The sequence below is a fragment of the Equus caballus genome, chromosome 8, assembly GCF_041296265.1.
Source record: "Equus caballus isolate H_3958 breed thoroughbred chromosome 8, TB-T2T, whole genome shotgun sequence".
Lineage (NCBI taxonomy): Eukaryota > Metazoa > Chordata > Mammalia > Perissodactyla > Equidae > Equus > Equus caballus.
Window position 1 is genome coordinate 15,028,999 of NC_091691.1, and position 22,182 is coordinate 15,051,180.

The 22,182-nt window shown below is 52.7% G+C and overlaps 1 long non-coding RNA gene across 2 annotated transcripts; it reads right to left on the bottom strand.

Annotated features, from left to right (window-relative positions):
- Positions 1-13,603: 13,603 nt before the first annotated feature.
- On the bottom strand, positions 13,604-21,875 carry LOC138915196 (uncharacterized). Of its 2 annotated transcripts, none has more exons than XR_011420787.1 (3): positions 19,181-21,875; positions 17,680-18,076; positions 13,604-16,631 (listed from the first exon to the last, which is right to left on the bottom strand). It is a non-coding gene; the product is annotated as an uncharacterized lncRNA (long non-coding RNA). The 2 variants fall into 2 exon arrangements; XR_011420786.1 differs by having other exon boundaries at positions 15,529-16,631; positions 17,680-18,061; positions 19,181-20,530.
- Between the last annotated feature and the right edge of the window lie 307 nt (positions 21,876-22,182).

Consider the following 22,182-nt stretch of genomic DNA (forward strand, 5'->3'; position numbering starts at 1 on the left):
GCCACACAGTAGGCATAGGAAGATGTTTTAAGTTATTTTAAAATCAGAAGAAAAAGAAGTCTCTTCTGGTCAAAGAAAATACTTTAACACATAATAATAATAATTCGTTTCCATTATGCCAACACAGTGGTAAAAAATACTTTTTAATATTTTATGGGTGAGAGCGCCCAGGAAGGCAAAAGTACATAGGCCCCACGAAAGTCATCATGTGAACTGTGTGCTTTGTGTGCATTTGCAGGGTATTGTACGTGAAAGCAAAGACCTATACAGCCAACCAAACAAGGGCGAAGGGCTCAGCAGTTGTAGTGCAAGGCCTCTGTCCCTGGTGCTCTTTGGCAGAATCTCCCCCCCCCTCCAGGGAAGGGGTCCTACTTGGAGGGCCCAGAAGAGATTCCTCCATCTGAGCCTTTAGTTCTTTCAGTCCCGCTTTGGCGTCTCCTCTCCTCTGGGTGCTGGATGTTCTCAGCGCTCAGGGGGAGAATATTTTCTTGAAGACCACGGTTACTGCCTCTACTATGGGGAGACACGAGGAAGAGATGCATTAGGCACTTATCAATGACCCACTTTTCTCCACATCCATGGGGTTGATCTGGAGTGAGAGAATGATTTAAAGAGATCAGATCACTCAAGAGGTTCCATCCAAACCTGGCAGCACAAAGGCAGCTCCTAAGTGAAGAGTCAGCCCTACTGTGTGGCATGTGGATAACTGCTTCCTTGGCCACATGGGCCCTGGAGACGACTGTGGCGGGAGACAAGGAGAGAGACAGCCATGAGGAAGCAGTGGGGGGGTCACCAAGTGTATGAGAAGAAAAACAAACAAACAATGAGTCAGTCTATTGAAAAGAAAGATGCGTTTTAATTATGCAGGACGGCAGGAGGCTGTGATTCCTATCTTCTGGGTGGAATAAAGTCCCCTGAGATAACACCTCGCAAGTCAGGAAGCTTCATGACACCCCATATCACCTTAGAGATGGTACAATTAGCTGAAGGGCCTGATCCAAGACCACAAAGTTCATCAGAAAGAGAGCACCCGGCAGAGGGCCAGACCTCCAAAGAGGAGAGAATCGGGTTGCCTTGTGACAGCCGGGCCTGGGTCACCAACCTGGAAGTCTCCTGACCAGCAGGGCGCTGGAGGCACCTGGGGTTCCTGGGAGGGGATGGGGTTGGGGGAGAGGGCAGGTGGATGTGGGGGGCTGTGCCCTTCAGCCAGGAGAAGGAGAGCTGAGCCACAGTGCTCTGCGGTCTGAGAAAAGCGTGAGGAGGAGATGAGAGCCCCAGGGCACACTGGCTGGTCTCTGGGGACTTGGGCACCAGCCCCCTTCTGGCGTCCTCTCTGGGATCTGTGGATCCCTGAGCTCTGGAAAGGCGCCCATCCTCCCGAGCTGGGGGCCCGCAGAGTTAGCCCAGGCTGCTCTTGGCACGGGTGGGGGTGCAGGGTCAGAGCCGAGTGCAGGAGTGGGGTGCCGAATGCTGGCCGACCCCCGCAGACCTCGCGGTGAGCGACGCCACCCCTGCCTCCCTCTCCCAGGAGCGGACCATGAAGAGTCTGGGGGCAGAAGGGAGGGGAGACGAGGAGGGAACGGCCGGGGGCTGCAGGGCACGCTGGGGTCGGCACCGACCGCTGGAGGGAGGGCGAGTGGCTGCTTCTGGGGGGACAACAAGCGGCCGTGGAAAGCGGTGCCCGAGGCGGCGGGGGTTCGGTGGGTCGCACTCACCGACGACGCGCAGCACGTTCCGGGAGCGCCAGGTGCGCGGGACAGAGCGCCGGCCCAGCTGCGGAGCCCGCCCCGCCCAGCCCCGAGGACGCGTGCGCGCAGGCCCCGCCTCTCCGCCCGGCCCCGCCCCTCGCTCCCCCTCCTCTGTGGTTCCTGCCGAGCCGGCTGCGGCGGCGAGAACCGGAGACCCCGAGCTGCGGCGTCAGGTGAGTCCGCGGCGGGCCCGGGGCCGGGGTGGGCGAGCTGCCGGGGACGGGCCGGGGGCGGCGGACGCGAGGGGCGATGCGGGGTCCGAGGGTGCGGGCGTCTCCATCGGGGACCCCCATTCGCCACCCACGGCGTCCCCACCGGGGTCCCCGCCGCCCTCGGCCTTGCTGGGGCCGGCAGGCCTCGGACCGTTAGCTGGCGTGGAGTCGCCACCCTTAGACCCCAGAGTTCCAGGCAAGCGGCTTCGGGGGTGGGGTCGTTTCTGCCCAGAGGAGGCTCGCGGGGCCCGTGATGAGGGGTGGTCTGGGGCCGGCTCTGCAGCAGGGGGCGCCAGGATCCTAGAGGATGCTGCCACCCTGAATCAATCGAGGAGGCTCTAAAGTTCTCCAGAACCAACTAGAACCCCTGCGATATTTTCAGGGATGCGAATGCCACAGGTCTGGGTTGGGTAAGATGCAGCCTCAGGATGGGAGACCCCACTTCTAGCGCTGCAGACCCCCTTAGTGGGTGGAGCCCCCCATGCCGCGCGCTTGGAAAGGCTCCCCGCCCTCAGGGTCTCCAGTCCCCCACCCGTGCCCCGCCAGCCAGACGAGGGTGCCCCCTCCACCCAGCTTCTCTGTGCACTGCTCCCGTTAAATTCCCTGGGGAGGAAAAAAAAAGCAAACAAATTCTCCGGGGAGGAAAAACCTGGAGTCTAATTAGCGTTTAGGCTTCTCATCGAGAAATCGTTTACCCTATTCTTCCGGGCCAGCGTGGATGGAGGGAGAGAAGGCGCCGAGGGTTTGGGCAGGTGGGCTTCAGGGAGAGCACTGAGCAGTGGGGGGGACATCCACCTTTGGTTGAGGCCCCCCCTGCACTGGTTGTTGGCTTCCCCTCTCAGATCAGCAAGGGGAGGGGGGCGGATTTAACCATCTGACTCAGACCCCCTGGAGGGGAGACAGGCTGTGCCTCTCCTGATGCTCCCGGACCCCCGCACTATTGCTGGGTTCCCGAGGCCTGGACCCTGACTGCTGGTCTGTGTCACCCGCTCTCCCACCCCAGGCGTGCCCTCTTCTGTGCAGGTGCTGGCTCGGCCCTGGCCCTCAGGCTCCTGCGCGCATGGCCCTGCCGGCCCTCTGCTGCCCCCTGCGGCCCTGCGGGGAAAGCTGCCCGTCCGGGCCTGGCTGACCCCCTCTCTGTGCAGTGGCTCAAGTGGACTTAACGGCCAGGTTCTTGGTGGGGCTCAAGGTCATTCCCCAGGCATTGGCCTGTGCTGAGGTGACTGACTCCAGCCCCAGGTGAGATGTCTGCCCTGCTGCAGGCCACACGCCCTGCCCATGGCCTGACCCCACTCCAGTTGTCAGCGCCCACCTAGAAGCAGAGTAGGTATCCCCTCCAGACAGCAGGGCAGCCAGGGCTCCATGGGGCCCAAGAAGTCTTGGTTTACAATCCAGACCTGTGACTGCCTTTGGGCAGACTCACGCGCCGTAACTGCTCTTATCGCACTTGTCACACACAGACACAGGCCTAGTTCTGGATTGTGTGGTGGCACAGCAGGATGACTCACTGTAGCTTTAAGAACACTTTCTCAGACTCACACACTCACACAGAGGCACACAGGCCTTTGTGCTCCCGCAGGTGGCACCCGAGGCCCCAGTTGGGTGCGGGTGGAAAAGAGGTCCCTCGATCACTGGAGGTCACACCCATGGATGATGGAGGGTGAGCGTGTACCCTGCCTGTGTGCGCTGGTGTGCCCAAAGTACACGATGGACACACAGATCCCGTGCTCAGACGTCTACACCAGGGACACCGTGGGTGTGCCGTGTGTCTCCTGGGTGCTCATCGCTCTCTCTCCCCAGCAGTCTGGCCTCCACTCTGCCTTCAGGGGTGCTTCATATAGTTCTTCCTGGCACCTCCCGGGATGTGACTCTGGGCCCCGTGGCCATCATGTCCCTCCTGGTCCCCTTCTACACCTTCCGTGACCCCCCCTGTGCTGTGCTGCTGGCCTTCCTGTGGGGCTGCATGCAGTTGGCCATGGGACTCCCGGGCTTGGGTGAGACTCTTTTCCTGCTGAGGTGGGGGCTGCGTTTCTGCTCTTCCTGGGGCCCCGAGGCACCTGCCTCCTGCGGCTGCCCCTGCATGTGGGACGCCGCCTCAGCATGGCTTGATGAGCGGTGCTGTGTCTGCGCCCAGGATTCAAACAGGTGAAACTCTGGGCCGCTGAAGTTTTATTGGTTTTTCCCCACATACTTTGATGTTCTGTTTTTAGAGGCATGTATGTTAAGGATTGTTACGTCTTCTTGTAGAATTGACCCCTTTAACATATGAATGCCTCTCTTTGTCCCTGAGAATTTTCCTTGTTCTGAAATCTGCTTTCTGAAATTAATACAGCTCCTGTGGGTTTCTTTGGATTTGTGTTAGCCTGACTTCTTGTTGCGTCTACTTCTAACCGAGCTGTATCTTTATAATTAAAGTGAGCTTCTCGTTAACAGCATGTAGTTTGTTCTTATTTTTTTAATGTAGGCTGATGAAATCCGTCTCTTACTGGCTGTATTTAGACCACTCCTATTTAAACTGATTATTGATATAGTTGGATGAATACCTACCATATTTGTAACTATTTCTACAAATTGCTTTTGATCTTTCTGTTTTTGTCTTGCACTTTTCAAATTATTTTTGCCTTCTCTGGTTTTGTTTTTTTTTGTTTTTTAGCCCTGAGCTAACGTCTGCTGCCAATCTTCCTCTTTTCGCTGAGAAGACTGGCCCTGAGCCAGTGCCCATCTTCCTGTACTTTATGTGTGGGACACCTACCACACAGCATGGCTTTTGCCAAGCGGTGCCATGTCCGCACCTGGGATCCGAACTGGCGAAACCCAGGCCACCGAGAAGCAGAATGTGTGAACTTAACCTCTGTGCCACCGGGCCGGCCCCCTAAAAGTAGTTCTTAAAAGAAGATTTTAAAAATGGAGAAACCTGTAGCCAGGATAATCAGAAAAAGAGAAAGAAACACAAATTACTAGTATCAGAAATGAGAGAGGAACTATATAAATACTGATCCCATGAACACTAAACGGATAATAAAGAAATACTTGATATTTGGTATCTTCCCTGATGAGTTCTCTTGGATCTCTAGCAAATCTTGAAATGAACTAATGTGAATCTTTCCCTGACCCTTTCACAGTTGGCTTTTAACTTATATAACCAAAATATGGATGAGAATATGATTTAATATCTAAATCATTTCCAACTTGTAAGACTCCATTGTGCGTAAATTAGCCATCATCAAAATGCAGAACTTTTGGGATTCAAAAGACACCATTAAGAATGTGAAAAGAGGGGCTGGCCCCGTGGCCAAGTGGTTAAGTTCCTGCGCTCGCTCCGCTTCAGTGGCCCAGGGTTTCGCCTGTTTGAATCCTGGGCGCAGACACAGCACCGCTCATCAAGCCATGCAGAGGCGGCGTCCCACATGCCACAACTAGAAAGACTCACAACTAAAAATACACAACTATGCACTGGGGGGCTTCGGCAAGAAAAAGGAAAAATAAAATCTTTAAAAAAAAAATGTGAAAAGACAATCCACAATATAGATAAAAACTTGCAACTCGTATATCTGATAAGAAACATGTCTAGAATATACAAAGGACTGTGGCAACTCAGTTATAAAAAGCCAAATAGTCCAATTTAAAAATGACCAATGAGCTGAACAGACACTTCTCCAAAGAAGATATACAAATGACCATTAAGCATGAAAAGATGCCCAGCATCATTAGCCACCAGAGAAGTACCACTCATAGCCACAGTGAGATATCATTTCGCACCCGCAGCATGGCTAGAAGCAAAAAGACAGATGGTAAGTGTTGGTGAGGATATGAAGAAACTGGAACCCCCACACACTGCTGGCAGCAGTGTAAAATGGTGCAGGCACTTTGGAAAAAATTCTTCCGGGTATTCAAATAGTGAAACAGAGAGTCACCATAGGACCCAAAATTCCACTCCCAGGTATACACCAAAAGAAATAAAAGCAGATGGTCACACAATGTGACTTGTATTGTGCTTGAACCATATCTCACTAAAGCTGTTACGACGATTAAAAGACTGCGCTGTGCATCGTCAACATAGACAGTAACCCCAGAAGGGAGCATGGAATCTTGTTCACTCACTTCAAAGGACCTGAACTAGGGCAACAAAACCCAGAGGAATTCTATTAGTTAACGTTCAAGGTACCAGGAAATCCTGAAATATTCACGAGGATTTCCATGTTTTAATTTTTTTTAAGGCATCTAAGGTTTAAAAACACATATTCACAAGCGTCAGGAAAGAATCATCAGCCCTGAGCGGGAGAGGAACACGGGGAAGTCATCAAATGGAAAGAAGTGTAAGAGTTTGGGTCACACGGATCTGCACCTGAATGTGAAAGTGGCCCCCCACTTATTACTGCCCCACCCCCAGAGATGGCCTCAGAAGTCAAAGAGCCCAATAACAACATCTCTCTGAAAAGCATCAGTTTGTGAAAAACTAAAATATTAAGAAATAAATATTTTGGAGTCATGAAGAACTGAGTCTTCCAGATTCCCACTTTTAAAACTAAAAACTCCTGAAGAGTCCATATCATAGGCATTGGAGGGACTCTCCTCCTCGTGGTTGGAGTGGATTCCAGAAGTGACAGATGCCTTCAGGATACAACTGAAAAGAATCCAAGAGTGTTCTTAAAAGGCTCTTTGTTGACCCTGAATCGAATCCTAACTCTATATAAGATAACAAACATAAATGTGGGTCGGCACGACCAGCAGGCAGAGTGACAAAGGATCATGAGAATTCAGTACTTTGCAGTGATGTCACAGGGCGTGTCTATTAAAATCCAACAGGCTTTAAAGTACCTTCCACGAGCGATCAAACACAAATACAGAGACATTCTGATTTGTCACAAAGCTGTGCGCCTGTTCTTGATGCCAATCTTTGTCCCCTTCAGTTCACACAACCATCACCGACCACAATACACTGCCCTGGGCTCACGCCACCCACCAGGGCCAAGGGGCCTGAGGTGCTGGTGCCACAGAAGTCTCGGCTGCTTAGCCAGGAGACACCTCCAACCTCCGCCTCCCCTTCTGTCCTGGCAGGTCAGGAGGACCCCCACCCACCCCAGCCTAGGGGCTCTCAGATGGCTGTCCTGACCTAGTCAAGGTTCAATGACTTTGGGGGTGTAGGGTCACCAAGTACATATGCATAAGGAAGCTGCCTCTACCCGCATTATGATCCTATCAAGGAACAGTCTTGACCCTAAAAAGGAAGGATGTTGTTCCAGAATAGAGGACAGACCATCCCATGAAACCGCATTTGCCAAGCTTCCCCTGACGTGTGTGTGCACATTATATAGAAATCGCACTCACCCCACCTTTCTAAGGGGTTTCCTCCTCTCTAAATGGAGACGATGGTAAAGCTGCCTCCCGGGGGTGTGGTGAGAAATAAGCACAGGGAGAGTGTGGCCCCAGTCCCAGCACAGAGAGAGAGGGAAGACGTGTCAGAACTTGATTCTCACACACACGTCTCCTCCTGTCCTTGATCTGCCCCCTGCCCGCCATCAAGGAAGGCCGTCATGGGCTAGCCTGGAGCAGAGCTTGGCCGTGGGAACCAGGCCTTGGAGAGGCCCGGTGGGGACAGCAAGTCATGACGCAGGGGGTGGCCCTGAGTCTGCCACCAGAGCCCCACAACTTCATTAGTAGAAAGCAGCTTGCGTCCATTCTGCACGCCCACCCGAGCTACTTTATACCAAGGACAGCGCTGGGTGGCCATGGTCGGGGCCACAACAGCTCCTGCCCCCCAGGAACGTCAAAGCCTGGGAAAGGAGAATCAGTGACGGCCTCGGATGATGGATTGCCGTGATCTAGTGCTTCTTATCGAGGTTTAAATAGAAACATAAAGAAGCATGGCATTGAAACACATTCAACAGGAATTGGAAAAATATCTAAAAATGAAATCACCCAGCTGAATGAGTGAGCATGGGGATTCATTTGCTTGTGGAAATTTTGGCAGGACGCTCAGGACGTGTGGCGGCTGCAGGCTGAGGGTTGTGTAGAGGCAGCGGAAGTACTGGGGGAAAACTCAACCAAGAGTGGGGGCTGTCATTACTAGTGCCCCAAATGACCTGTGGCAGAATCTGACCCTCCCCCAACATCTCCCCAAAGGGGTCATTTTATTCATGGAGGCCCATGTGAGCACCGTGTGCTTCGCGCTCTGGAATCGCAGGACTAACCCACACATACCAGGACCCAGCCTTGGTCCTCTACCCAGCAGGTTGCCCTGGTGCCAAGTGGTGAGCCTACCTTGATCTGCCCAAGGCCGATGGTGACGGTAGCAGCAGAGGTGAGACCTTTAATGACTGACGGGGCCGGAGATGGTGGGGCAGGGTTTCAGCAGGAACCCTGGCCAGCCAAGAGGAAATACCAAGTTGGTCACAGCTCTGCCCGGTCCCAGAGGACAGGGGTGGACATGGGCTGGGAGGGGGGTTGTGGGTGGGATTGGGGTTAAGGGCTGAGGGTGTGACATGCCCTGTGTGGGCTGGTTTGGAGAGCAGGAAAGGGAGTCCAGGGTCTGAGGGCCTGGGCACTTCTCCAAGTGTCCTGGCATTTAAGCAGAATGGGGTAGGGCTTAGGGCTGAGGGCACTCCCCCCCCACACACACACACACAGGGACAGCCCTCGGAATATAAAGAAGGAAATGCTGAGGGCAGGGGCAGCCGCAGGAGGCAGGTGCCTCGGGGCCCCAGGAAGAGCAGAAACGCAGCCCCCACCTCAGCAGGAAAAGAGTCTCACCCAAGCCCGGGAGTCCCATGGCCAACTGCATGCAGCCCCACAGGAAGGCCAGCAGCACAGCACAGGGGGGGTCATGGAAGGTGTAGAAGGGGACCAGGAGGGACATGATGGCCACGGGGCCCAGAGTCACATCCCGGGAGGTGCCAGGAAGAACTATATGAAGCACCCCTGAAGGCAGAGTGGAGGCCAGACTGCTGGGGAGAGAGAGCGATGAGCACCCAGGAGACACACGGCACACCCACGGTGTCCCTGGTGTAGACGTCTGAGCACGGGATCTGTGTGTCCATCGTGTACTTTGGGCACACCAGCGCACACAGGCAGGGTACACGCTCACCCTCCATCATCCATGGGTGTGACCTCCAGTGATCGAGGGACCTCTTTTCCACCCGCACCCAACTGGGGCCTCGGGTGCCACCTGCGGGAGCACAAAGGCCTGTGTGCCTCTGTGTGAGTGTGTGAGTCTGAGAAAGTGTTCTTAAAGCTACAGTGAGTCATCCTGCTGTGCCACCACACAATCCAGAACTAGGCCTGTGTCTGTGTGTGACAAGTGCGATAAGAGCAGTTACGGCGCGTGAGTCTGCCCAAAGGCAGTCACAGGTCTGGATTGTAAACCAAGACTTCTTGGGCCCCATGGAGCCCTGGCTGCCCTGCTGTCTGGAGGGGATACCTACTCTGCTTCTAGGTGGGCGCTGACAACTGGAGTGGGGTCAGGCCATGGGCAGGGCGTGTGGCCTGCAGCAGGGCAGACATCTCACCTGGGGCTGGAGTCAGTCACCTCAGCACAGGCCAATGCCTGGGGAATGACCTTGAGCCCCACCAAGAACCTGGCCGTTAAGTCCACTTGAGCCACTGCACAGAGAGGGGGTCAGCCAGGCCCGGACGGGCAGCTTTCCCCGCAGGGCCGCAGGGGGCAGCAGAGGGCCGGCAGGGCCATGCGCGCAGGAGCCTGAGGGCCAGGGCCGAGCCAGCACCTGCACAGAAGAGGGCACGCCTGGGGTGGGAGAGCGGGTGACACAGACCAGCAGTCAGGGTCCAGGCCTCGGGAACCCAGCAATAGTGCGGGGGTCCGGGAGCATCAGGAGAGGCACAGCCTGTCTCCCCTCCAGGGGGTCTGAGTCAGATGGTTAAATCCGCCCCCCTCCCCTTGCTGATCTGAGAGGGGAAGCCAACAACCAGTGCAGGGGGGGCCTCAACCAAAGGTGGATGTCCCCCCCACTGCTCAGTGCTCTCCCTGAAGCCCACCTGCCCAAACCCTCGGCGCCTTCTCTCCCTCCATCCACGCTGGCCCGGAAGAATAGGGTAAACGATTTCTCGATGAGAAGCCTAAACGCTAATTAGACTCCAGGTTTTTCCTCCCCGGAGAATTTGTTTGCTTTTTTTTTCCTCCCCAGGGAATTTAACGGGAGCAGTGCACAGAGAAGCTGGGTGGAGGGGGCACCCTCGTCTGGCTGGCGGGGCACGGGTGGGGGACTGGAGACCCTGAGGGCGGGGAGCCTTTCCAAGCGCGCGGCATGGGGGGCTCCACCCACTAAGGGGGTCTGCAGCGCTAGAAGTGGGGTCTCCCATCCTGAGGCTGCATCTTACCCAACCCAGACCTGTGGCATTCGCATCCCTGAAAATATCGCAGGGGTTCTAGTTGGTTCTGGAGAACTTTAGAGCCTCCTCGATTGATTCAGGGTGGCAGCATCCTCTAGGATCCTGGCGCCCCCTGCTGCAGAGCCGGCCCCAGACCACCCCTCATCACGGGCCCCGCGAGCCTCCTCTGGGCAGAAACGACCCCACCCCCGAAGCCGCTTGCCTGGAACTCTGGGGTCTAAGGGTGGCGACTCCACGCCAGCTAACGGTCCGAGGCCTGCCGGCCCCAGCAAGGCCGAGGGCGGCGGGGACCCCGGTGGGGACGCCGTGGGTGGCGAATGGGGGTCCCCGATGGAGACGCCCGCACCCTCGGACCCCGCATCGCCCCTCGCGTCCGCCGCCCCCGGCCCGTCCCCGGCAGCTCGCCCACCCCGGCCCCGGGCCCGCCGCGGACTCACCTGACGCCGCAGCTCGGGGTCTCCGGTTCTCGCCGCCGCAGCCGGCTCGGCAGGAACCACAGAGGAGGGGGAGCGAGGGGCGGGGCCGGGCGGAGAGGCGGGGCCTGCGCGCACGCGTCCTCGGGGCTGGGCGGGGCGGGCTCCGCAGCTGGGCCGGCGCTCTGTCCCGCGCACCTGGCGCTCCCGGAACGTGCTGCGCGTCGTCGGTGAGTGCGACCCACCGAACCCCCGCCGCCTCGGGCACCGCTTTCCACGGCCGCTTGTTGTCCCCCCAGAAGCAGCCACTCGCCCTCCCTCCAGCGGTCGGTGCCGACCCCAGCGTGCCCTGCAGCCCCCGGCCGTTCCCTCCTCGTCTCCCCTCCCTTCTGCCCCCAGACTCTTCATGGTCCGCTCCTGGGAGAGGGAGGCAGGGGTGGCGTCGCTCACCGCGAGGTCTGCGGGGGTCGGCCAGCATTCGGCACCCCACTCCTGCACTCGGCTCTGACCCTGCACCCCCACCCGTGCCAAGAGCAGCCTGGGCTAACTCTGCGGGCCCCCAGCTCGGGAGGATGGGCGCCTTTCCAGAGCTCAGGGATCCACAGATCCCAGAGAGGACGCCAGAAGGGGGCTGGTGCCCAAGTCCCCAGAGACCAGCCAGCGTGCCCTGGGGCTCTCATCTCCTCCTCACGCTTTTCTCAGACCGCAGAGCACTGTGGCTCAGCTCTCCTTCTCCTGGCTGAAGGGCACAGCCCCCCACATCCACCTGCCCTCTCCCCCAACCCCATCCCCTCCCAGGAACCCCAGGTGCCTCCAGCGCCCTGCTGGTCAGGAGACTTCCAGGTTGGTGACCCAGGCCCGGCTGTCACAAGGCAACCCGATTCTCTCCTCTTTGGAGGTCTGGCCCTCTGCCGGGTGCTCTCTTTCTGATGAACTTTGTGGTCTTGGATCAGGCCCTTCAGCTAATTGTACCATCTCTAAGGTGATATGGGGTGTCATGAAGCTTCCTGACTTGCGAGGTGTTATCTCAGGGGACTTTATTCCACCCAGAAGATAGGAATCACAGCCTCCTGCCGTCCTGCATAATTAAAACGCATCTTTCTTTTCAATAGACTGACTCATTGTTTGTTTGTTTTTCTTCTCATACACTTGGTGACCCCCCCACTGCTTCCTCATGGCTGTCTCTCTCCTTGTCTCCCGCCACAGTCGTCTCCAGGGCCCATGTGGCCAAGGAAGCAGTTATCCACATGCCACACAGTAGGGCTGACTCTTCACTTAGGAGCTGCCTTTGTGCTGCCAGGTTTGGATGGAACCTCTTGAGTGATCTGATCTCTTTAAATCATTCTCTCACTCCAGATCAACCCCATGGATGTGGAGAAAAGTGGGTCATTGATAAGTGCCTAATGCATCTCTTCCTCGTGTCTCCCCATAGTAGAGGCAGTAACCGTGGTCTTCAAGAAAATATTCTCCCCCTGAGCGCTGAGAACATCCAGCACCCAGAGGAGAGGAGACGCCAAAGCGGGACTGAAAGAACTAAAGGCTCAGATGGAGGAATCTCTTCTGGGCCCTCCAAGTAGGACCCCTTCCCTGGAGGGGGGGGGAGATTCTGCCAAAGAGCACCAGGGACAGAGGCCTTGCACTACAACTGCTGAGCCCTTCGCCCTTGTTTGGTTGGCTGTATAGGTCTTTGCTTTCACGTACAATACCCTGCAAATGCACACAAAGCACACAGTTCACATGATGACTTTCGTGGGGCCTATGTACTTTTGCCTTCCTGGGCGCTCTCACCCATAAAATATTAAAAAGTATTTTTTACCACTGTGTTGGCATAATGGAAACGAATTATTATTATTATGTGTTAAAGTATTTTCTTTGACCAGAAGAGACTTCTTTTTCTTCTGATTTTAAAATAACTTAAAACATCTTCCTATGCCTACTGTGTGGCTCCCTATGGCGCGCTGTGTGCCATCATGAGATGGAGGAGGAAGGGGAGGGGAATGGAGAGGCAGGATATGGGAGGAGGGGCAGATGAGGAGGAGAAGGAGGAAGAGGTGGAGGACGGGGAGCTGAATACCAAGGTGGCTCTAGTCCCTGGCCCCAGAATGGCAGCCCCTCTCTCTGGAATTCCCCTTTATCCGATTCTGCAAACACAAATTCTGGTCTCTCATCCTCCAGCCTCCTTTCTTTCCACAGGAACAGCCTCTCATTCCTCCTCCAATGCCCTGGTTCTGGAGATCCTTTCTTTTTCCACTGGCTATCCCCAAGCCTGGGCCCAAATCCTTCACCCACAACAGGACTGTAGCCTCCCAACTCTCCGCCCCACCCCCACCCCAGGCCTTCATTTGCCAAACCCTGGTCTTGTGAGAGGGTCTGGAGAGTCCAAAGTATAAAAAGCTCCCAAGAGAAAAGCATGTGTAGGCCAGGTCTCCTCATGGAGCCATGGGGTCCCCCTGCTGAATCGGTTCTAGCCCTCCCAGGTCATTCTAGTTGGATACGTGGAGATGTCAAACTTGAATGGAGCGGGGAGGATGAACATAGAAAACACACTGATTAGTACTCGAACATGTAAGCTTGCATCTATATATCCAGTAATCACATGGATTCAGTTTGTTCTATTCTGTTCCTATGAATTTTACAATCTGCAGCTTTGCGTTATAATTTGTTTTTTAACCTCAGAAAGTCTTGGACAGGCGAAATACAGGACCCTAGAATTCCACTCCTTGTTGTGTGATCCACTGAGTTCAGGACACCTGCACAATAAGAACCATAGCCTCATTGTGTGAAAGAGCCGCAAACTGGAAACAACCCAAATGTCCATCGTCAATAGAATGGAGAACTAAATCGGGGTATAGTTCGTTAGCCATGGCAACGGAGGAATCACTGATGACTCCTGAATCCATAATTTTTAGTGAAAAAAGCCAGACAGAAGAGAATATATACCGTATGATTACAGGTTAAACCCAGACCTGTGCGGAGTGCATGATAAATGAAACTATGAAGTAAACGAGGAATGGAACACCATGAACATAAGACTGCGGTTACTGCTAAGGGCAGGGAATAAAATGTCTTTAGGAAGGGGCACGTGTGAAGCTTCTGGAAGTCTCATAAATTGTAGGTATTGATCTAGGTGGGCGTTATTTTAATTTACAGCCATTCATTAAGGTGTACGTTTATGTTTTCTGCAGCCTTCTGCATATTGCATGATCCAGTTGAAGAAAATATATCATTCTGTCAATGCAGATCATACCAGGAAGCACAAACTGTGCTAAGTGAGCAGTTGGGGTATCTCCATCTGCACAGCACTAGGAGGTGTGGGACACTATTCCATCCACGTGACCCACAGGGGAAGCCCAGGAGGTGGGCCCTGGTCCCAACCAGACAAGTGGTGGCACCAGGACTGGAGGAGGCCCTGTGTGACAAGCATGGCGCTGGCAACCATAGCTCTGACCTATTGTCCCTGGACCAACAGCGGGTATCTCTGAGGAGCTTGGAATCCAGTGCATTCTAGAGCCATGGACTGAGATGCCAAGCTTTATTGGGGGGTGGGGGTGGGGGGGGGAGACTCAGAATTGTCCTAATTCTTGGGACCTTCTAAGAAGGAAGTGTGTTTGGTAACCATGGCAGAGAAGAGGATTCCCAGTTACCCCAGGCATTTTGTGGGTTCCTAGGCAAGAGCTCCTCAAGGGCTGGGTGGCCAGAGCATTCCAAGGATGTCAGAGGCCTGTAGACAGGAAATGCCCAAAGGCAGAGGTGTGTGGCCTCCAACAGAGGTCAACAACCTGGAGAGAACAGACAGCCAGAGAAGCAGCAGAACCCACAGAAGGTGGCCTGAGGTTCCCAGCATCAGCTTTCTCATGTGTCCCCAAAAGCTCACACCCAATGTAAACACGTGGCAAAACACACGCACACTCACTCACAGAGCAACGACAAAACAAAAGCCATTAGCCAGCAGCAACGGGAGCCAAGCAACGGACAGTAAAGACCCTGGACCTGGCCAGTGTTGTTCCTCCCCTGAGTCTGTGGCAGGCCTCATGAAGGGAGCAGGAGAGAACTCAGTGCCCACAGCACTAGATCAGCAGAAGAGCTAGAGTGGCCAATTTGGAAGGAAAGAAAGATTAGGAGAACAGCTCGGGATTAAGACAGCTCTCAGGAAATCCCAAACAGGACACAGCCCATGCACCAGGACTCGGGGTCACATATGACACAGTCAGACCCTCAAAGTTGGAAAAATGATGGGGATGACAAACGTTGAAGTACGATTCAGCAACCTTACCCTGAGGAAGCACCTCCATTTGGGGGCTATCTGTGGCACAGCGCATGAAACATCGTTCCCTGCCGCCCTGGCATAGCCTTATAGCCTTACACAGTCCACTCCCAGTCTCTAGGACCCCCTCCCCCAGTCCCTGGGGTCCTCTGCAAAGAAGTTGCTCTCAAATTCAGGCAACCATCCTGGACTCCATCCCTGTGGCTCAGGAAGTCATAGGGTCTGTGACCAACGGGAGTCTGAACAGCAGCCCCTGGACCTGTCTCATCTGCATAAGACCCGCCCCCTGGCCTGGTGTCATTCACTGCTACTTCCTTCTGACCCACGCACCGCCTCCTGCCCGCACTTTTCCCCTCCCACTCCACCCTGCCGGCCAATGGCAGGACAGGAAACTGAGCAGGAAGTGACGTCATCACCCTCCCGGTTTAGGCCGCGGGGTGCTAGGCCTCATGCCTGGGGATGGCGCTTCATCCGGAGACCACTTTAGAACAAGAGCGCTTGAGGACTAAAACTACCATAGAAGGAACAAGAGCAACAGCAAAAGATTTTCAGGCTCAGGCCAAGGATGTGATTTAGAAATGGGAGCAAGATATTGAGGGAATAAAAGGAGAAGAAAGATGAACTCAGAAGGTGTGTCTGGTAAGGACAGATATGAGGAACAGGATTTCCGGGGAAGAAACGAGCAGTCATGACGCTCTCACACTCACCAGGGGAGAGGAGTTGGGAACAGTGTCCCGCAGTTTCCTAGGAAAAGGAAGGGGGAGGGGCCCTGCCCCTTTGCGGGAGGAGACCCCACAGAGCCGGCCAAGTGCTCCATGCCTTTGATGGAGGCCGCCGGTCACCAAAACCGCCTAGAACAGCCCTTGCCACGCGATCCAGCGACATGCACTGCAAAACGTCGTACGTACATCTAAGGTGGGTGGGAGAATGACGTCTTTACTTGACTAATTTCTTCAAGAAATGTAGCTTTTCCGTCTGAATGTGGGCATATGACAGTCCTGTCACTTTGTCACCAACAGAAATTTCTGATTCTTAGGATATCACACGATGGTAGTGTAGATATCTCCACACAATTCTTGGACTCCAGGTCTTCTGGCGCTGGCGCGGTTAGACAAGGGAGAAGAGCCCAGGCTGCGGCAGCCTGGGGCTAGAGAGACCTGGCAGAGAGGACCAGCGCCCGCCTTTCGTTGGGTAATAAATAGGTGGGCTGGTTCATCTGTCAGATGAAGGGAGGGTGGTCAGGCCCCGCGAGGGACACCGGGTTTTCACTGATCCCAGGTCCTTTTAAGCTATAGTTGTCCTGCACGTTCTCTCTTAACTAGATTCTCTCTTCACCTTGTCCTCAATCTCTCGACTTTAAATCAGACGTGGAAAAATCCTGCCTAAATTCCTAAGGTTCACGTTGGTTACTAAAAGGATTAGGTGGAAAGAATCTGTTTTTTCTTTAAGGGTGAAAACAAGTTGTGGAGTTTCAGAGCCTAGATATCTCACAGAGAACATAAGCTTCCTTCCTGAGGCTGGGTGTTTACAGCTGCTCCTCCTGGAAAGCTGGTGTCAATTCCCTTAAGCCAAATCGCCAGGAACACACTTCTTCGTCAGCAAGTTCGGTCTTTTATTCCTTGCAGCCAGAAAGAACACACCCCACGATCTAAGAAAGAGGGCGTTAGAAGGAACGTATTAGAGGATTTGGGCTTTGGCTGGGTGATGTGGGGAAGGATGGAAGGAGGCAGGGTGTGTTCCATACTGAATACTGTTGTCAGCAGGGGCAATTCAATGACTGGACTAACGAAGTAACAGCCATTTCCTTAGAAAAAGAGGAGGATGTTTGGGATTTTGTAGGTTGCATAGTGACCTTGTCTTTGCCTGTGCCTGGACAAAATTATGAGGTAGCCTTGTTTTGTCTCATTTTATGCAAGTCTGAGAGTAATCTTGTCTGAGGTTGATATTCTGGATGTGAGATGGTTTATTTCCAGCATGAGAACAAAACGGTCAGGCTGTGAGTGTCAGATCAGTTCAGGGCATCAGAGGCTGGTATTTTTCTTTCTCTCTGGAAATCCCTCAAATAAAGAACCAGGAAAGAGAGCACCCTGGTCTCACAAGCTTTAGGTGCAAACCTGACTGGGTAACCGTGTGATGTTGGCTAAGTTTCTTGAATTTTCTGTGGCTCAATTTCTCACTTAAAAATGGGTGAAATGGGAGTTCTTCCCCGCTGCGTTGTCCTAGGTTTAAATGAGATGTGCAGGGAAAGCATTGAGCCCAGTGCCTGGCACAGAGTAAATACTCAGTACATCTTAGCTCTTCCCAGTCCATCCCCATCTGCATTGTTATTAGCTGCCTTGTTTTTTCAAACAGCTTCAGACCCTTTCAGGGTATGGATGGACCACTATAAATAAGTGTTCTCCAATTGATGGCCATGGACTTCGTTCCAGTGTTTTACAAACAATGCTGCATGGGACATCTGTATATCTATATCTATGTCTGTGTCTATAGCTATCATTGCTTGTGTAAGTATTACTCTAGCATCTGTCTCTGTAAAGGGAAGTGCTGGGTTTAGAAATATATTGCTACATGTATAGTTTTGCTAAATCCTGCCCTACTGCCTTGCAAAGAAGCTTTACCACTTCATATTCCCAATCATTTAAGAGAATATTCCTTTCTCCACCCTCTTGCCAACACTCGGTAGCATCTGTACCTACCGTCTATTTTTATCAACGATTAAATCCTTCTTGAGAGAGTTCCTCCAATGAGTTTATGCTCATTCGTCTGACTTCACTGACATCCTGGCAAAGCTGAAATCCATATGACTTTTCTCTGTTCTCTTCTACGTTATGACTGCTCTGTTCTCTCAGATAATCTGGGCCAAGAGACGTGCAAACATATCCCTCCTCCTGGGTGGATGCTATTGCCTGTTGGGTTTGCACACTGTCCTGGATTTTGAGGGTGAGGGCCTGGTTCATAGATGAGGTTTGAGGTTGCGTTCCCCTGAGTTCCACTGAGAGAGTCCAGGCTGCAGGGCATTGGGAACTCGCTAACCCTAAGGAGTGAGGTGTCCATGACTGGAATCGAGCAGAAGAAAACCTGGAAAATAGAGACCTGTAAGTTGAAATTTTCGTTAGAAATGGAGTTCCAAAAATAGAACTGTTCTTTATTTCTAGTCCGAATAGGAGGAGAGATTGCATTCAATGTAAACAATGTGTTTGGGGAACTTAATAGAGTGTCTGTTCTATTGCTCTCCTTGAATTGGTTCGCCTGTGCCGGGAACTGGTACTTGCTATAAAACCTTGTCTGGTGAGTTCAGAAGAACAAGGAGCTAAAACATGATCTGACTTAGAAAATAGAGGTAGATGATGGATTCGTAGAGAATGTTATGGGGAGTTAAGTATCGTGGCCTCTTCACTCTTTTAGAGATTTGGTTGGTCCCATTAAAGAGACATCCCTCCAGCGCCTGAAATGCCCTTCATAGTGTCCTTCCTGATACAAGGGTTTGGGAACAGTCATAGGAAGGGGAACACAAGATTTACACGGCACAAGGTTTTTACTGTGGTTCTTTGGTCTTTTTTAGTTTATGGGCATTACCATACGTGTTTTGAAAATTAAAAAATCAACAGAATAGAGACAAGCATCTGAATTAGTTTTCTAATGCTGCCTGTTAACAGATTACAAAGACAGTGGTATAAAACAACACACATTTGTCATCTCACAGTTCTGTAGATCAGAAGTCTGGAAGGACAGGACTGGATCCTCTGCCCACAGAATCGATCGGTGTGTCCTCTCCCTCTGAATAGGTCTGATATTGACCCTGTCGGGGTTCTGACTGTCTCCCATGAGGGCCTGCCCTTGCGATCTCATGCTCCTCTGGGATCCTCTTTATTGACCTGATTTCTCTCCGTCGTGATCTCTTTCCGCTCCCGTAGGCGGCTTAGGAGAAAGCCTAGAACTGTGGAGCCTCAGAACTGACCTCCGCCCTCTCTTTCTCCAAGAGGAGAAGAAAATCACAGAGGTCTTCAGACAGAAATGACCCAGATGAGGGTTGAGATCCCCAGTGATTACAGCAGAGAAAACCTAAAGGACAGTGGAGGCACTCTAGAAGCCCCGACTGCGGAAGCAGGGTCCTCTTTGTGGCCCACGTCAGGTGAGAACCCTTCCTGGAAAGGGGGACACTTCCCACACAAAGGACACCTTGGACAAGGGACTTACCGTGCTCCAGCTGAGTCATTCTTGCTGCCCCTAGAGCTTTTGGAGGTTTCCATCCTAGATTGTTTGTTTAATGGTGGGGCTCTTTCCTTGCATGAGATTGTCCTTGGAATTTTTTTGTGAAATGCAGTTTTTTGGGCCTTAACCACAGACGTTTTCAACAAGCGCCACACTGTCTCCGATGTGGATGTCTTTAGCTATGAAGCTGGTGGCCACGGATTGGAGCCCTGTCTACTGCATGATATCTCATTTAATCATCCACCACCACTCTGGTGGTCAATGCTGCCTTCTCTCTTTCACATTCTACATTCTCCTCCATTATACATGAGGTAAATACACTCAAAGAGGGTAATGCAATCCTCCACACAAACATTCTGGGTCCGTGGTGGAGCTGGTCTTTGACCCTCTGACTGCCTTTCCCAAGGCCGTGCTTCTATTGCTTCAACACAGACCTGGGATAGGGTTTGCCTGCAGATGTGGCTGGGACCAGAAGACATCAGCGAAAGTTAGTTATTCCTGGGAACTCTTGTTTATCCACTTGGCAAGTATTTCCTGAGAGGTTTATCTGGCGGGCTCTTGTGGAGGCCCCGGGGAGATGGGGTGGACAAGGCAGAGAGCACGCCTGCTCTCAGGAAGATGATCTTCTGACACAGGAGCTAGACGTTTCACAGATGCTCCCATAAATACATTTTCTTTTTAAAGATTGGTGCCTGAGCTAACAACTGTTGCCAATCTTTTTTTTCCTCCTTGCTTTTTCTCCCCAAATCTTCCCAGTACATGGTTGCATATTTTAGTCGTGGGTCCTTCTAGTTGTGGCATGCGGGACACTGCCTCAGCATGGCCTGATGAGCGGTGCCATGTCCACACTCAGGTTCCGAACCAGTGAAACCCTGGGCCACCAAAGCAAAGCCGGCAAACTTAACCGCTCGACCACAGGGCTGGCCCCCCTAAGTACAATTCAATGGTCGCTGTGATAAATTGTACTTAATACTTGTGTGTGCTGGTCTCATTGTGCCAACTCGGCTTGAAAACTGACTGAGTATACATGAGAAGACTATAGAACTGTGATAAAAGAATTGTCCCCGACAAGGTCCTTCAGATATTTTTGTTCTAACGGTGGAAATACTGATGTTTGATCCAGTGTCCCTTCAGATTCAGATGTGGGTTCCTGGAGGGTGTGGTAGGTGCTTTTGCACATGGAATCTTGTGGCCGATGCTTGTGTGGTGCCTCTGCCGCCGTCAAGTGGTGAAGGATCCTGGGAAAATCTGCTGTTCTCTCTGGGCCTCAGTTTGCTCATCAGTAAGATAAGGTTGTTATTCAAATTCTCAAAATCCTTTCCTGCTCGGTTTTCTCTAAGTGCATGGAGGAATGAGTTGCGTGTTAAATGTGCCCTGGGAACTGCAGCCAAGAGCCGACCTTGGTCCCTTCTCTGTTTGTCTCCTGTAGGAGCCTGAGCTGAGCTCGCGGGCTGAAAACACAGAACTGAGAGAGCAGATGGAAGAAAGAAAATCAGCAGGTTTGGAGGCTGAGAACAACCCAAAGAATGGTCAGGTACTGGTGGAGCAGGTGGTTGCCAAAGGAGGTGAGAATCAGGCCAAGTTGAGTTCAGAAAAGTCAAGGGAAACTGAGGAATGCGTACAGCATCACCCAGCTCCGCGTGAGCAGGCCTGGGCTGAACAGCGAGGACTGGGAGAGCAATTACTCCACGGTGAACCTGTGCACCTGCCAAGGAGATCCAAGGATGGATCGGGGTTGGTTTCTCCTTCTGGGAAGCACCAATTCCAAGAAGAGGAGGAAGCGACCATGAGGCTCTGCCCTAGACCCCGCAGCCTCCACCTTGGGGCTGCCCTCACACTGGATGCCCTCGCAGTAAGTGTGGGCTTAGAGGGGTAAATGATGTTTGAGGAAAGGCTGGAGATGTCCGTACTTACGTTAAACAGTTGTGCCCTAAAGCCAGGAGGGCCATGGCTAGGGAACCCTTGCATCTGAATCGGTGATCCTAATAATGTTCTTCTGTATTTATGTTGAGAAAGGCTTCACACACACTATGTCTTAAATATTTGTTGAGAGCTTAATTTCCCCTATGCAGTGTTAAGAACTTGGAGTTCAGAAAAGAGTGAGATTTCCCTGAGGAAATCAGAGCAGTGAGAGGAAGAATACAAGCAGACAGTTTCAATACCATGTGGTAGCTCTCGTAAACTTGGGTGTCGTGGCAGCCCGGAGGATGGGAGGGGAGGCCGAGGACATCTCTTCCTAATGACAGGGTGAACCATCGAGTGGAAGCCCTGAGGACAGTCCCGTCATCAGCAGAGCTGACCCCAGGTGAGTGTCATGGGGCCTAGAGAGTGTAGGGCAGGCTCCTCTCTAAGGCTGGGCATCTGCTACATCCTGAGAGAGAGCAGAGCATTCCTGACAGGACATTTGGGACAAGAATGTAGCGAGATGATGATTTGCAACCACTTTGATTCGATCAGTGAACGAATGTCACGAGAGCCTCGTCAGGGCTTGACTTGGTGCTGGGAGCCATGAATACAGAGATGAAGAAAATATTCCAGCTTCACAGAGCTCTCAGTCTAGGAACCAGGAAGTCATGAAAAACGTAGTGGTAGTGGGTCATTGCAGGAAGTGGCCAGTGCTGCCTTGGGATGACCTCGCTGGTTGTCCTTCTCCCCTTTCTGTTTCTTCCAGCAGATAGATGACCTTTCCTGGCCCAGTGACCTAGGACCTCAGCCAGATTTCAGCCTCTCGGGATACAAGCAATTAGGCTCCACGTTGGCTCCAAGCAGTCAACACTACCAATGTCACCAGAGAAAACTGCTGATCTCAGTAGTTACTGTCTATGTCCTGGCCAGCTGGAGAAATAAAGAGGCAAGTCTAACTAGGCTTTTTCTTTAATTTTAATTTTCTTCTTTTATGTTTAATGAGGTAACATTGATTTAGAACGTTCTACAGATTTCAAATACACTTCATTATTATTCGACTTCTGTTTCCATGACATTATTCA